The sequence below is a fragment of the Meles meles genome, chromosome 9 (assembly GCF_922984935.1).
Source record: "Meles meles chromosome 9, mMelMel3.1 paternal haplotype, whole genome shotgun sequence".
NCBI classification, from domain to species: domain Eukaryota; kingdom Metazoa; phylum Chordata; class Mammalia; order Carnivora; family Mustelidae; genus Meles; species Meles meles.
This window is the reverse complement of record NC_060074.1, coordinates 48,772,757-48,788,298: the sequence shown is the minus strand read 5'-3', so window position 1 is coordinate 48,788,298 and position 15,542 is coordinate 48,772,757. Positions and strand designations below refer to the sequence as shown.

Genomic DNA, 15,542 nt, shown 5'->3' with positions numbered 1-15,542 from the left:
TTGCTACTGGGCCTCAAACATGAAGAGGCTGTCCCTCCGCAGAAAATAAGTAAGCAGACATCAAAGATTTGTCAAGAAATTTGATTAAGAAACTTTTCCAGTCTTCCTACATAGCAGACACCTACTACTGGCATATGATGTAGCTAGAATTGGATATAGACTTTTACTTTTGCCTTTGGATCATGTTAATTAATACACATCCCTCAAGTTGGACACTGTAATGAAAGATTAACAAAACAACAACCCTTGCAGGAATTTAGTCTTTGAATCTGAAACCTCATTCAGATGTGTCAAAATATTTTATATTTTTGTCATTCACCTCTTAATTCAGGAGTGAGGTTTAAATTCCATGTAGAATTGAGAAGGTAGTAATACCTAATCAAAGATGATTTTACTCCAGTGAAATATCAAGGCAAAATGTTTTCTGCCCAAGGACAGTATTCCACATAGTACCACAATGAAAACAGCACGTGGGGTGGGGGGAGTGAGAAGATATTATGAGGGGGGGAGCAACAACTGCCTTATTCCTTCAACCATTCATTTAGATTCCAAGATTGTCTCAGTGGGTAACCAAACTTCAAAACTGCAGAAGAGTGCAAGTACTTAACGTTGGACTTGTCTATAGGGATAAGCTTCCAATCTAAGCCACTTGGATAAAAATATATTAAAAAGTTAAAAAAAACATTAAAAAGTCAAAACTGTAAAATCATAAAGTGGAAAAGAAAAGCCCATCCAGAAAAGGAATTTGCATAACTTATGTAATTTGTTCAAATATCACATTATTGCTCCAATTTCCACTTTGCTTTTCTGGGGCTAAATTTGCCTGTCAGATTCTCTTCGCTCACTCAACATGGCTGTCATCTACACTCTCAAGGCTCTTGACCTCATCTAACATAGCAAGCAGACCTTTGAAAATAAATTATACTATGTTTCTGAAAGCTGTAAGGAGACTGAGGAATGGCACATTTCAGGGGACAATCTGTTGACAAAGGTAAGTCTCCATATTAAAAACTCTAACTTAATTACCACTTGTTCCTAAAAAGTATGCTCATGATTTCTCCCCCTAAATTCTTCATTTACCTGTTACAACTCGCCATTCACCTTGTCTACAGGTCTAACATAAACTAGAAGATAAAGCAATTAAGGAAAGGAATCAGCCTCCAGTCTTAAGTAGCCTACCAGTGTCACACTAAAGTCCAGATGTTACCTCCAGAACTCTCAACATCCTCTCACTCACACAGGAACACCACCTTGATCTTACTTCAGGTGAATGGGGGTGTGAGGGTATGATTTGTAACAATGTCTGCAAAATTTCAAAATACTAAGTTTAAAAAAAGCATTTTAAAAAATAAGAAATCACTTTATTTTATTTTTTTTTAAAGATTTTATTTCTTTATTTGAAGACAGAGATCTCAAGTAGGGGGAGAGGCAGGCAGAGAGAGAGAGGGAGGAGCAGGCTCCCCGCTGAGCAGAGAGCCCGATGCGGGGCTCAATCCCAGGACCCTGAGACCATGACCTGAGCTGAAGGCAGAGGCCCAACCCACTGAGCCACCCAGGCACCCCAAGAAATCACTTTAGAAGCAAACTAGCTGTTTGAGGGTGTACAAAGAAGATAAGTTGTTTAAATTCATTGTTTTTCAATCAGTTGTATTGCTATGTAGCCAGAGGTACAGTTTGTGATTAAGAACCAGGCTCCAAACTCAGAAAGTCTTAATCCAAATTCTGTCTTTAACACTCACTAGCCATATAACCTTGGGTTATTTCCTTCCCTCTGAGAAGCAGTTCTTTCATCTGTAATGGAAATCACAATAGCGCCTACCTTACAAAGTTGTTGCTGATGTAAATGAGATGACATATATAGTTTAGCTGTGTGAAGAACATAGTGAGCTATTATTATTTTTAATAATATATTGAGAATATATTTAATATATATTGAAAAATACATGTCTATAATGTAGGATGAGTGATTGAAACTGGTAATAAGTTTTATATAGTTTATATAAACCTTATGTACAGAAGTTATATATTTTATAAAATAAATACTTTGCTAAGTTTATTATTGTTTTCACCTAATTTTGTTTCTGTTTATTTAAAGGTGTTTTATTTTGCAATCATGAGATCTGTTATTCCAAATGTCCTATGGTATTTACAGATTATGCTTGAATTGCTTAAAAACCAGTAACTGACTTGGAATAACTGAGATAAATGAGTCTTCAAATTTTTTTCTCCACATTTCCTGTTTTATCTCATTTATTGGTATTATTCAAGACAAACTGAAGTGACCAGTTTGACCTACCCTTTTGTAGGGTAGTTGTACAATCAAACAATTCTTCCAAAAATTACAGATTTTGGAGTAAGAATAAAAGTTGTCACTGACAAAATGCTCAGCTTTCAATTTCAGCGTAACAACTTGATACTTAGTTATATAACTGGAGGACCATATCTGTAAGCTCTATTACTAAAAGAACCTGGTGCTCATAGCATTTAGAAACCTCAGTATCGTAGGTATTAAACAGAAGCCACTATCTAGGTGTTTTAACTTGAGTCAAACTATCAGAAATACTCAACGCTATGAAAACTCACCCAGGAACATCCACATAATCATGTTATAGGTGACACTCTTAATCAGACAGTCCTTGATAAAGTCTCTGTCAAATGCCATCATAAAATGTTTTTTTTGCTGAATTGATCTGAAGCTAACCAACACTGTACATTCAATAACATACTTCACAAACATAAGAATGTTCCATTCAACTCTTAGCAGGCATGATGGATATCCCTAAGATCTAAAGCATACTGACATTTCTCAGGCACTGAATTGGATGTTGTCAAATGAAGCAGCCTGAGCCAGCTGAATCCATTCAGTCCATGTAAAGATCTTCCTATATAGCATGTGAATACTGATTTTCCCCTTGGAAAACTCCTTAGAAATTTCAAAAGATTGAGAGGCTCAAGAGTCTTTCCGCTAGCCAAGGCCTGGTTTCATCTGGTCAGCCAACCTTTTAATGACACAAGAGTGGTCACCAATAAATCTCAGAATGTAATTATTCACCAGCACTCCTCAGGCCCTGGTTACTCCTTTCACATCATCAAACTCTTTGAAGTTTTGTGAGGGTCCATCTTTAATTTAGATGAAAGATTTCACTCTGTAGGCTTCTGAAATACACTCAGGAAAAGGATGAGTTCATTTATTCCTACAGCCATTCCTCACTCGCTTTTTTGTTCTGCAGGTGACATTTATTTTATTTTTTAAAAGATTTTTATTTATTCATTTGAGACAGAGAGATACACACAGAGAGAGAGAGAATATAAGCAGGAGGAGAGGGAGAGGGAGAAGCAAACACATGACCTAAACCGAAGGCAGATGCTTAACCACCTGAGCCACCCAGGAGCTCCATGCAGGTGACATTTAAACTACAGTAGTCTGAACTCTAAGGTCAAGGGAAGGGAAGCAATACCATTTGCCTCTGTGGTCTATAATTCAGAACCTGACTCATCTGAGTTCCCACAAATATGGAGTAGTAGGTCCTGGTGTCAGTCACAGCCAACAACAACAACAACAACAACAACAACAACAAAATCACTTGATCAAACTAAAAGTTCCCAAAGTATGAACCAAAAGCAAAATAGCCAAGCTATAAGAAAGAGGACTTCCTATAAAACAGAAAAGCAACCTTCAGACAATATCAATAGCATATCAATAAACAAGAGAGATGCTAAGATTGCAAATTAAGATGCAATCTTAATTTGTAAGATTGGTTGACTGCTAAGTTAGAATCTTTCATTTCAGTATGTATAGTTTCCCAGTTCAAGACACTTTTCTGGACCTCAACCCTGAATCTAGAGTAATTTTCTAGTATCTTAACATTTGGGTTTCAGCTTAAACATCACTGAATGAAATCTTCCCTATCCTTCCAAACTAGATTAAATCATGTGTTATATGTTGGCATAATATTCTTTACTTCTTCATAATGTTCACTGCAATTAAAATTAATTATTTTTGCAATTATCTGCTTAATTATCAGCCCTTCTGCTGGATTTAACATTGAAGTAGGTAGGACAATGTCTATTTTGTTTCCTGACATAGTGGATAGGGCTGATATTTATTTATTGAGTTATCAGTATTTGAAGACTGAATATCAAAATGACATATCTAAGAACCTATAATTTTAGACCAGATCAGACTTTACATTTCAATTGGTACAGTCTCTATTCCAATGTGGAGATCCACTCTCAAAGTGTTTAACTGATGATCAACTGGTTTTTCCCTAAACAATTCCAACAAAGGATCAGTAAATAATTTATAAGAATTTGTTATTTGTCTACCATTCACCATTTATTAGAAATTGTTCCATCAAGTGCTTCCTATAACTTCTGTGTGTCTATCGAGACTTAGAAACAATCCAGAATAAAATCCATTCCTTCAATACAAGAATACTTAAAAAGCAACTGATTTCTGTGCACTGATTTTATATCTTGACACTCTACTGAATTCCTGTATGAGTTCTAGCAGTTCTGCAACCCAAACCATAAGATACCTAGGAATAAACTTAACCAAAGAAACAAAGAATCCGTATGCAGAAAACTACAAAGTACTCAAGAAAGAAACTGAGGAAGACACAAAGAAATGTAAAAATGTTCCATGCTCATGGATTGGAAGAATAAATATTGTGAAAATATCTATGCTACCTAAAGCAATCTACATATTTAATGCAATCCCTATAAAATACCATCAATTTTTTTTCAAAGAAATGGAAAAAAGAATCCTAAAATTTATAAGGAACCAGAAAAGATCCCCAAATAGCCTGAGAAATGTTGAAAAAGAAAACCACAGTTGGTGGCATCACAATTCCAGACGTCAAGCTCTATTACGAAGCTGTGATCATCAAGACAGTATGGTCCTGGCACAAAAACAGATCCATAGATCAAAGGAACAGAAGAGAGAGCCCCAGAAATGGACCCTCAACTCTATGGTCAACTAATCTTCACAAAGCAGGAAAGAATGTCCAATGGAAAAAAGACAGTTTCTTCAACAAATGGTGTTGGGAAAATTGGAGAGCCACATGCAGAAGGATGAAACTGGACCATTTCCTTACACCACACACAAAAACAGACTCAAAATGGATGAAAGACCTCAATGTGAGACAGGAAATCATCAAATTCCTTGAGGAGAACACAGGCAGCAAACTCTTTGACCTCAGCTGCAGCAACTTCTTCCTAGAAATATCCCCAAAGGCAAGGGAAGCAAGGGCAAAAATGAACTATTGGAACTTCATCAAGATCAAAAGTTTTTACACAGCAAAGGAGACAGTCAACAAAACCAAAAGACAACTGACAGAATGGGAGAAGATATTTGCAAATGACATACCAGATAAAGGGCTAGTATCCAAAATCTATAACTTATCAAACTCAACAACCAAAGAACAAATAATCCAATCAAGAAATGGGCAGAAGACACGAACAGACATTTTGGCAAAGAAGACATCCAAATTTCCAAGAGACACATGAAAAAGTGCTCAAAACCACTCGGCATCAGGGAAATACAAATCAAAAACCACAGTGAGATACCACCTCACACCAGTCAGAATGGCTAAAATTAACAAGTCAGGAAATGACAGATGTTGGAGAGGATGCGAAGAAAGGGGAACCCACCTACACTGTTGGTGGGAATGTAAGCTGGTGCAGCCACTCTGGAAAACAGCATGGAATTTCCTCCAAAAGTTGAAAATAGAGCTACCCTATGACCCAGCAATCGCACTACTGCATATTTACCCTAAAGATACAAATGCAGTGATCTGAAGGGGCATGTGCACCCCAATGTTTATAGCAGCAATGTCTACAATAGCCACACTATGGAAAGACCCTAGATGTCCATCAACAGATGAATGGATAAAGATGTGGTATATATATATATATATATATATATATATATATATATATATACACACACACACACACACACACACACACACAGAGAGAGAGAACGGAATACTATGCAGCCATCATAAAATGGAAATCTTGCCGTTTGCAATGACGTGGATAGAACTAGAGGATATTTTGCTAAGTGAAATAAGTCAATCAGAGAAAGACAATTATCATATGATCTTGCTGATATGAGGAATTTGAGAGGCAGGGTGGGGGGTTGTGAGGGGTAGGGAGGGAAAAAATGAAACAAGATGGGATTGGGAGGGAGACAAACCATAAGAGACTCTTAATCTCATGAAATAAACTGAGGGTTGCTGGGGGTTTGGTGGAGGAGGGATAGGGTGGTTGGCATGTGCATGGTGTGTGCTGTGAAATATGTAAGCCTGATGAATCACAGACCTGTACTCCTGGGGCAAATAATATGTTATATGTTAATTAAAAAAGAAAGAAAAAGAATACTTAAAAAGGAGCCATAATGTGCTCCAATAGGTCTTCCTTCCTATAGGCTTAAATCCTTGGTTCTTCTAAATGTTCCTCATAGGAATACACCATGTTAATATTGATTTCTTCTCACAATTTGGTTTTAATTCTCCTGACAGTCATTGTTCCTTTATTCAGCCTGTGTTCCAATGTAACCAAATCCCTTAACACTCCAAATGTAGTATGATCCAGACAAAGTACAGTATAACCATTATCTTCCTTGATCTGAACTCCGTAATTTTATTAGTATAGCTAACTTTGCATTGCTAGTAGTATCCTACCACCTCTATGAAAAATTGAATTCTACTGAGCTCAGCACCTGCTGAATAAAGCTATGATTTCTCTTGGAAATCTAAGGGTGACTCTTCTTTGCCATATGTACTATATTTAATTCCCATTTCTTTGGGAAAGATTATATGATATAGGGTAATTAGAAGTGTCCTAAAGCCTATTCCATAACAGACATTTAAAAAATAGTTCTTTTTCCTCTTCCTTTCCTTTTGATTATTTTCATTTGTCTCAAGACTCCACCAAACAAAGCCAAGCCTTTTTGTGATGCTTGATGATCACTTCCAGTGGTAGAATCCTGAGAATTGCTTTGGTCTGCAAAGGGTACCAATGAAGTTTTCATTTCAGTGGTGACATATTTTCTGGGCTTTTATTTAAAAACCCAGCTACAAAAGGATGCAATGCATCAAGTCTCTGAGTATCAGTGTCTATGGCTACTACAAGCAGGGGCAGCCTTGTATCACTGCCTTTACATTTCCAGTAAGAAACCATTATACGAGCCTACTGCCATTTTTCACAAAGACCTTAAGTCTGTGAGTACAAAAAAGGAATCCTGCCACAGTTTACTTTCTGTTTCTTATTAGCTTATAAACTACACTATGTGAACTGCTCCAGAAAAATAATATCACCTTTCCTCTAAGTTGTAAAATGTCATGTTCTGATACTTGCAGGTACTCTTATACTTTCTTTTACTGGGTTCATTTGGCTTAATTTACTTATTTCTTTTCTTCCTTTCTATAAGAAAATGAACATGTAACAGTCTTATCTGTTTATTTATTACTATTATTTGTTCATTTATTTACACATAATTATTTACACATAATACACATAATTTTAGAGACAAATACCTTTATAGGCAACAAAAGAAAAAAAAAGGTATTTTCTGTTCCATTTCTCTGTATTCCAAAGTCCTGATCATCACAAGTAATCATTTTCATCTTTTTAAAGTTATTCCTTCTGCTACCCACCTCTTACTTGTTAATAAAATATTACATACCTATATCTTGATTTTTCAGTTTTTTAGAATATCTAATACCTTCGAATAATACAAGAAGAGTATTTGAGTCTTTTTACAAATGTCCACTTCTCTCTCTTTTCCTCTCACCTTATCACCATCTTCTCAAACTATGTCATAATTTTTATCAGATTAATATTTAGTACATATATCATTATGACTATATTTATTAGAGCTCAGCCAGATAGCATTCTTTAACTTTGTTTCCTTCATTGCAAATATTTGGTTTTTCTGGGAGTTAGCAATTACAACTTTTTTTATTCCATTTACTTTGCTTTATAAGTAATCAACACTAGTTCATCTTCAACTTGTAAAACAGAACTTTAAAAATACGCTTAAACGTAGTCAAACACATCAGGTAAGCTTTCAGTATTTACTAGAACATTGTCTCCCCTCCAACTTGGACTTGGCTGAGTAACTATTTTCCTGAGACTTTCTTGCACTCTTATCTTGAAATTCTCTTCACTTTCCTTCTGCTTCACCTCTGTATCTCAGATTCCATGTTTTATTCTTCCTTAGTTTACCCCACTTTGTTACTAGCACATTTTTCAGGTGGTTTCCTGAGAACGGTTTCATAGGAAGTAAATTTTTGAGACACTGCGTGTCTGAAAATATTTTTATTTCTGCCTTCACTCTTGATTGATAGTTTAGCTGAGTATAGTATTCTAAGTTGAAAATCATTTTCCCTCAGGACTCTTATACAATACTCTACTGTTTTCTTTCACTATTTTATTAAAAAGCTGAAAAGAGGTTGATACTTGAACTATATGTATTATTTCATAATTTTTTACACTTTGTTCTGTTCTCTCATTTGAAACTCATATTATTCACTAGTTGTACCTTTTGGAAAAATATTATTTTCTTAACTTTTCTTCCAATTTTTCACCTTTTGTCTTTTGGTGTTACTTCTAAGAAGACTGCCTCAAATATATATATTCCAACCATCTTACTGATTTTTAGGCTTATTCTTATCCTGCTTGCAGTTTGAAAGAGTTCTTTCTTATTCAAGAGAAGCTCCCTTGTAAAAATATCCTGTTCTTTGTTCAAATGCAATGTCTTATCTTACTGAGAACTTTACTTGCAGTTTCTTTCTTTTATCTTTTTTTTTTTTTAAATTTTTAGGAACTATTTTCTGTCAACTTTATTTCTATTTTATTAGTTTCTGTGGAAGAGCAGCTGAAGATCACTCAGTGGTCGTTCCTATCCATTCAGTGGCCAGAGCAGTGGGAGTGGCAGACCAGTCTTCAGGGTCTGGCTGGGCATTCCAGTCTTCAGTAGGGAACTGCTAAGTAGGCAAAGAGGGCACCTGGATGCCTTCTTCAGGTTGCAACTTCAGGTGGAGTAGCAGTGAACTCAGGAGCTGGAGCAATCCACTTGACCCTGAAATTCCTCCTCGGTCACAGCATTTTCAGCAGAGGCCTGCTCTTCCTTTTCAAGTTCTTCAGGATCTCTGAAGAAGTAGAGATCAGGCCTGACCTCCCATGGTTTTTTACAGGAAATGGTGCCATGCTTGTGTAGAACTTCCAGGGCCAGCATCCACTACATCAGACCCACTGAGTGAGCTTCACTCTTGTTGCAAGAGATAGCAGTGTCCACAAAGTGCAGAGAAGAGTCTGTGTTACACACCGGTGGTAGGCAGGTTAATAAAAGACACTTCTGTGAGAAGCTGATAGTCAGCTTTGGGATCAATAACCACCAAGAGTCTCAGCTCCTGGAAGGCTGCTTGGATCTTGTTAGTGAGGTTTTCAGGAGTGAAGGAGTGGCTCCAGTAGCAGCAGCAAATTTCAACATGGCTTATTGACCAGTATTCCTGGATGATATGACAGTGACATCAGCTGGGTTTTCAGTGCAACAATGATATGAGCTGCCAGTAGAAGCTTCTCCCAGGTTCTCTTCAGATTTATGATATAGATGTCACCACTTTTCCTTCTGTAGATGTACTGTCCCATTTGAAAGTCAAGGTTGGTGCCGCTTAACTGGATTCCTGCTGTAAGGAATTTGAGGACATCCCCCTCCTTCATTTTCAGAACATCAAGGACTCAGGACATGGTGAAAGTTTCCCTTTAAGTTATGATGGGAATGCAAAACAAGGCTGTATGAAACCCTGCCCAGGTAGTGTGTAAAGGCTCTTTGTTTTTTTTTAAGTTTTATTGTCTTTCCTTTATCAACTTTGTTTCCTCTGAGTCTCCCTTCTCTACTTGTTCATTTTGGTCTTCCTCTGAGTCTCCCTTCTCTACTTGTTCATTTTGGTCTTTGCCTTCTGCATTATGAAGTTCCAATGTTTGATTTTCCCTAGTCAGCAATTTATACTTAAATATGAGATCATAAAACTTTGAAGGAGGAAAAAAAAATCATTGGATTGATGGCACTCACTAAGAGCAATAAACAGGGGACCATGCTACTTCACTTGAGGTGTCCTATTGATAGTTTTGTAAACCTTTTGTTTTGAGCCAGTCTTTTGAGCCCAGGCTAGGAACTCTTTAGGTTACTTCTCTATGGCACTGCCATCAGCATTCTGAGAGCCAAAAAGAAAAGAAGGCTGAAAGACTCCCAGTATAGCACACCGATTTCCACTCAATCTTCTTGCTTCCATTTCAGGGCTACACCCTGTTCTTTGTTTTGCTTAATGTCCCTGAATTAACAGTCTCTTTAGATCAACTTTGCCAGAAATGGAAACTTCATTTCCTCTGCTAGGAAATTCTTCTGACTTGGATTTAGCCTGGATATGATGGCTTGGAGAGGTGATCTGGGAGTGTAGCTACTCCTAAGATAAAATATTCCTTTCACCAATTTTTCTGATTTTAGCTTTGTCTCCTAAGCCCAATTCAGAAGTATCTGGTACCCCCCTAACTCCTACAATTTTGGGGGCTATACAGGTAAATTGGTTATCTTATTTTTTGTATCCCCCCAATATATTCTTCTTTCTCAAGTCTAATTAATCAAATATCACTTTCTCTACTGAAAAATGAATATATACAAAGTTGGGACAGGCTTATAATAAAAATTTTGTTGTTGTTTATTTAAAATTCAAATGTAAAATTCAAATTTCATCCACTATTTTGTCCAACAACCCAAGTATGGTAGAAAGTATAGTAAGGAAGTGTTAGGAATGCTGAAATTTTTACCTTATAGTATCATGAGTCAAGAGAATGTTTGGATTTGATACAAAAATAAATAGATTTTTTTCCTTTTTTCATTTTAAAAGATTTTATTTATTTGACAGACAGAGATCACAAGTAGGCAGAGAAGCAGGCAGAGAGAGAGGTGGGGAAGCAGGCTCCCCGCTGAGCAGAGAGCTGGATTCCGGGCTGGATCCCAGGACCCTGGGATCATGACCTGAGCCGGAGGCAGAGGCTTTAACCCACTGAGCCACCCAAGTGCCTAATAGATATTTTTCATATAATATTTAGATTAGCAAAAGTACCTAATAAAGTTACTAACCCAGAACTTTTTAGACAGAGAGGGAATAAAACATGGGAAGTAGTGTGACTAAAATCTTTAGCTATTATAGCAGAAAATCACTAACTTTCCTCTAATGTCTAAATGGAGAAATAAGAAAAGCAGTACATGGGGCGCCTGGGTGGCTCAGTGGGTTGGGCCGCTGCCTTCGGCTCGGGTCGTGATCTCAGGGTCCTGGGATCGAGTCCCGCATCGGGCTCTCTGCTCGGCGGGGGGCCTGCTTCCCTCTCTCTCTCTCTGCCTGCCTCTCTGTCTACTTGTGATCTCTCTCTGTCAAATAAATAAATAAAATCTTTAAAAAAAAAAAAAAGAAAAGCAGTACATGAAGGCATTCACCTAGAAGACCTAAAAGCAGGCATGATTAAATAAACTGGGCACCACAAAGCTGCTGACATAGCATGTAGATATGGAGAGGATTAAGAATATTAATTTTCAGTCCTATAGTACCAGTCCTTTTACTTTTTAATACATATCTAACCTAAATTTTTTTCAATTTGTTTTAAGGAATACTTTAAGTAAATATTTATACTTCTATATGGTATTTATTTTTATAAAGTAGCAAAAATATTGTGCCTATAAGTGGCTGTAGCCTTGACTTAAGAACACTTTCACATACATCTTAACTTTTGAAAAGTCAGAGTCAGAATAGCTTAACTTTCAAAGAGAGAAGTCTATTGGAGAAATTAAATTTTCTCTTTTTCTAGTAAGGAGAGACTTTTTTTCCTAGGGAAAATATCAAATATGAAAGCAAAATTCCCAGCAGGTGATAATCTTGCTTTCATGAAAGAGCAGTCAAGAAAAACACATTCATTTGTCTACTTTCAAAGCTTGCTGCAGTTACTGTCAAATATCTGAGCAATGTTCTCATTTTTAATAATGATTAAATAAGTAATTGTTTCATTAGTCTTAATCTTGGGGTTTACTATAATCTAGGTTTCATGAATAAGCATACTAATTTGTCTGATTAATTTCCTTCTAGCAGTAATTTTAGTTAATAAGAGTGATAAAGGCAATATACAGAAAATGTAACATTCTTGTAATTACTGACTAAAGTTATGAATATATAAATATGCAATTTCCAAAATGAATAAGAGTGAAAAATAATAGAACGGCATAGATATAATAAATTTGCATAGTAATATCAAACAAACTTAATATATATCATGGTAGTCAATGAATCCCCTTCAAGTCAAAGCAGTTGACCTCACACATAAAGAAAGGAAAAGAAAAACTGTCGTAGCCCTCATGTTCAGTACTATAGGGTCTCTGCTGGAGTTTCTCTGATAATAAAATAAAAATGCTCCATACTCACTACACACCATGACTTTATCAATAATAAATAAATAAATGATCTTACAAATAAGAGATAAAAATACTATTTTATGATCCAAATCTATGATGAAAGTCATGTCTACAAAATATTGAAACCAATTTCAACAGAGTACACCTAAAATTCCACCTAGTTACGTGTTGAAAACTTATATTTCTCAGCTGTATTTACAAGGGTAAGCCTCAATTTAGAAAGGTAATGATAGCAATACTGTAGCTTTAACAGAAGTCATGATTTGCATGAATTTCTTATGTTTAAAGGGTTTTTTTACTTAAGATTCATAATATAATGCACCTTATTGTACAACAGAAAGAGAAATTATGGTTCAATTTACTAAAATAATTATAATCATAATCACATCTGCTCTTAAAGACTGTCAAATATCTCCAGAGTGCACTGCATACATTTCCTGTATTAGATTCCCTCTTTTATGAGTTAATTAAACAATTTCACAGCATTATTGTACAACTATTCTGCGTGGCATATTGTTTGTGCAGAACATTCCCTTTAATAGCTCTATTCTTCAAACAGATGTTCATTTAAATTTTTTCAGAGATTTTTATTTGAGGAACAATTAGTACATTTATCCTGCTATGTTGTCACCTTTCTGTGGATTCTGGAGCAGCTCTATCTCTATCTCATGTAGTCAACAATTTTAAAGGGAAGAAAAAAACATTCTTCAGCAAATAGGTCAGTACACAAGAATATCAGAGCAAATTACCCTCAAATGACGGCTACTCAAAGTTGCCCTGGTATTAGAGTAAAAATCAACAAGAACTTTTCAAAACAGCATGGAAAAATAAAAATACATCATAGCACATTTCCGAAGTGTACGAGCTTTGTTTTTATAAATTTTTACTTACACATCCAAGCAGATTGGATTCATTCATTATAAACCAGAGTAAAGTGACAGACTGAAGGAAAAGAAATGGATGCAAGACCCCTTACGGTTTATTTATCAAAAGAAAACGGAATTAGTCATTCCCTAAGACATATTTTCCTGGGAAAGTGACTCTGTATGTTGTTATGAACTAGCTTATCCTACCTAAACATTTTAAAGGAAGGAGATGCCACCTACCATATGTTTTGAAGAGGAAGTTTCCCTCCTTGCTTGATTCAAATCAAGTTTTACAGGATTTGAGTCTCTGGTCAGGTTGGCTTTGTGCAACTCTCTCAATGGATTTATCTCCTAGAGAGCTATTGCAAAGAGTCAGCTGTGTTTGCCCATGTAGATGTTGCATCTCATGCGAAGAAGAATAGTCTCACTGCAATGAAATCAGAATTGCAATCTTTTACTCTCCTTTAAATAAATGGTGGCACAGAAATAACATTTGTCCTTGCTTTTGAACTGCGGATTAATGAATTATGAACATCTATTTACCACTTTCAAAGTATAATGTGCATTCATTTGGATGGAAATATAGTGTCAAGAAAAATGAGGAACAGTATGTTTTCAGAGCTATTCTTCTATTCCTTTTTCTTTCTTTCATTTTCTTTTATGCAGAATTTGGTTCTATTCATATAAGAAAGCCTGAAAAGTTGAGGCATTACTAGGAATTTAAAATATGCTCACAAAATGAGCACTTCATTTTTAGGTTAAAAATGTGCAAAGTGTTAGTTATTGGAAAGTTTCAGAACAATTGCACCATAACATCCTAGCCTCCCCAAAGAATACAGCAGAGCTGAAGGTAATAAAGTTGAATTGTTTCTTTACCTAGACTTTCTATGATCTCTAATCAGGAGTGGTCTCAAGGGACATTATTTTAGAATAGGCTTATGAGATGCCATTCTGGAAAAGAAGAGTTCTGTTATGATTAAGAATAGTGGTACAGCCAGGGGCGCCTGGGTGGCTCAGCGGGTTGAGCCTCTGCCTTCCGCTCAGGTCATGATCTCAGGGTCCTGGGATGGAGCCCCTGCATGGTGCTCTCTGCTCAGCAGGGAGCCTACTTCCTCCTGTCTCTCTACCTGCCTCTCTGCCTACTTGTGATCTCTCTCTCTCTGTCAAATAACTAAATAAAATCTTTAAAAAAAAAAAAAAAAGAATACTGGTACAGCCTTTCTCTCTGCCATGTGAATTGTGTGCACCTGGCAGTGAACAATGATGAAATGGAATATATATGACAGATTGCCAGAAGCAGAGCACTCCAGACATTGTAAAGGGAGACCTTTTAGGCACTGTTCAGAATGGCAGTAATTTGAAAACCACCTAAAATGTTCAGACAAAGGTAATTTTTAAGTGGATTTTAATATATCTATGTAATAAAATGCTCTTTGGATAATAAAAAATGATAATATATTTTTTATTTACTGGCACTGAAGAATGATTACAGTGTAAACCCTTTAGAGAAAAAATAAGCAAAAAAAAGCAATATGCATATTATGGATTCATCTATTTATACATTTATATGAGCACCTGCTGTCCAGACTAAGCAACTTAGTTCTTATTGCATTTACTTAATTTTTCCCCTACTTTATACTAAATATGATTTGTTTGATGCTACGGTGGTCACAATGGGAGTTTGCTGCCACATACCATGGACACATATGCCAAGCTTTGCAGGTCAAATATTAGGCTACATTATTACATTTTGTTTGTGTGTGTGCATCATCTGAACTTCTGTTTGAAGTACTATAAATATTCATATAGATACACTCATCATAATTGAATATGTTAATGGATTTTCACTATTGAACACATCACCGTAAGTCACCCACATCTAGAAAAAACAATTTCAAACCTCATTCCTACCACTTCCCAGTCACTACTACCTCCATCCAACCTTAACCATTATCTGATTTATAATACTTTGGCTTCTTTTGCTCAATATTATCTTTGTGATTGTCGCTTATGTTTTGTTTTGTGTTTTTTTTTAATTTAGTTAGACTTCATTTAATCTCATAGCTGTATAGTATTTCATTTTATAAACATACCACAATTTCTATATCTATTCTATTAAAGGACATTTGGGTTGTTTCCAGTATATAACTTAAAAATAGTGCTGCTATAAACATAATTGTGACATTGACTGATATCTCATTGTTAAC

General features: G+C 35.9%; 1 long non-coding RNA gene and 1 pseudogene across 1 annotated transcript in view; both read right to left on the bottom strand.

Moving 5' to 3' along the window:
* LOC123950878 overlaps nt 1-15,542 on the bottom strand; it is a 210,402-nt gene that overhangs the window by 23,903 nt on the left and 170,957 nt on the right. Inside the window, exon 3 of the long non-coding RNA XR_006820314.1 lies at nt 13,576-13,762. This is a non-coding gene — a long non-coding RNA (uncharacterized LOC123950878). The remainder of the gene's footprint in view (nt 1-13,575; nt 13,763-15,542) is intronic.
* LOC123950877 lies at nt 8,892-9,756 on the bottom strand (annotated as a pseudogene).